Source organism: Nyctereutes procyonoides, unplaced genomic scaffold (genome assembly GCF_905146905.1).
Source record: "Nyctereutes procyonoides isolate TBG_1078 unplaced genomic scaffold, NYPRO_anot_genome, whole genome shotgun sequence".
Taxonomy (NCBI): Eukaryota; Metazoa; Chordata; class Mammalia; order Carnivora; family Canidae; genus Nyctereutes; species Nyctereutes procyonoides.
The window spans coordinates 27191569-27193504 of record NW_026575120.1 but is presented as its reverse complement, the minus strand read 5'-3'; positions in this window follow the sequence as shown (position 1 = coordinate 27193504).

Sequence of the window (1936 nt, the reverse complement as noted above, 5' to 3'; positions counted from 1 at the left end):
CCCCGGCGGCCCGCGACACCTTCCCACGCGCGCGGCCTCTCGCCCCGCCCAGCCCAGCCCCGCAGGCCCGCCCCCGCGCGGGGCACGCCGGGACTTGAGCGCGGCCCCGCCCCACAGCGCCCCCAGCGCCCCGGAGGAGCCCTGGGTGGCCGCCGCAGCCGCCTAGGCTCGGCTTCCTGCAGCAGCAGCAGCAGCAGCAGCAGCAGCAGCAGCAGCGAGGTGGGTGGGGGGTCCCGGCGCCCTGCGGGAGTTTCCAAACCAGAGAGACCCAGACCCAGAAGCGCTAAAAGGCTCTGGAGAGAGGGAGAGCGACAGGTGGACGTGCAGAGGGAGCTGCAAGTGGGGAAGAGACTTGCTCTTCCCTGAGCCCGGGACGGAAAGGGGATGCGGGGATTGATTGGTTCCTACCCTAAGGGGACCCCAGGCCAGGGTAGGATGGTCTGTGAGGCCATCCCGGGGACAAGGCGAGGGAGGGGAGCCGGCCACGGGGGTCAGGAGCAGCTCCCCGCACTGCGGAATGGGGAGTCTGTCCTGCCGGGCACGCTGAATGTGCGCAGAGTGTGTCTCAGAATCCTTCCGCCAGGGGCCCGGGAGGCTGGGAATTCATTCTCAGGGAGTCAGACAGACACCTGGCATCGCTGACCCCATGGACTTACGGTCTCTAAAATCAGAGAAATTGTCTTATAATCTGTATGCGAAATGGACCTTAAATTTACCCGTCTTTCACTCTTAAGCACCCTGCGTGGTTGAAGTGCTGAGGTGCTGAGATATATGTAATTGCTACCCCACCTTACAGGTTTTCTTTAACAAATTTTTAAGAAATGTATGAAATTTAACAATGAAGCAAACTTGAAAATAAATAAAAGTTGTTTACAATTCTGGTACTTTCATGGAAATGCTCTATTTCCTCATATAAATCTCCAGTCCCTGTCCACAGACATGTACTTTTTATATGATTCTGAGACACACATACTTTTTGTTTTTCACTTACCACATCAAAGTTCCGTGTTTCTCATTATTTTACAACTATATTCTTAAATGGATATAATTCAAAGTAACATTAATCTGCTAGCATTGCCCTAACAAAGCACCACAGACTGGGCAGGTGAAAGACAGAAATTAACTTTCTTAAGTTCTGGAGGCCAGAAGTCTGAGATCAGGATGTCAGCAGAGTTGCTTTCCTAGGAGGACTCTCCTTGGTTTGCAGATGGGCACCTTCTTCCTGAGTCCTCCCAAAGTTGTTCCTCTCTCTAGGTGTTCAGTGCCCTACTAATCTTTCCACATTGGACTAGGGCCCACCTATAATGAACTCATTTTACCTCAATTGCCTCTCTAAAGGCCCTGTGTCCAAATACAGTCCTGTCCTGACTCCAACATATGAGTTTTGAGAGAACATAGCCCATAGGAGGTAAGGTAGTATGAAATTATTAGGGGCAGTTTAAGAAGAAATGTGGCCATAAATAATGCTGCTTGAATACTTTCATATACATAGTCTTAAAATATCAAAAGTACAAAGTGCAAAGGAAAGACCAATACATTAAATTAGATTAACATTTAAAACTTTTTAACATCAAAAAACACAATAGCATAGCCAAAATCAGGTCAGACTGGGAAAAGATATTTGCAACAAGGAAAAGCATCCAGAGAATATAAATTAACTTCTAAATATCAAAAGACTACAGAGGAAAATGTGAAAAATACCGAACACTGAATTCACAAGTAGGGGGGAAATGAATAGGCAATAAATACACAAAAATGTTCTATCTTGTTAGTCAGGGAAATGCAGCATCTACTTAGGAAGATGTGCATATCCTATCACCCAGCAACTCTTACCTTGGTGCTATTTTTGCATTATTTACATAGGAGCCATATTTAAGAAACTCTACAGCAACACTGTTTTAAGGGCAAAAACAGAAAACAGGTGAGCAGTGTAAAT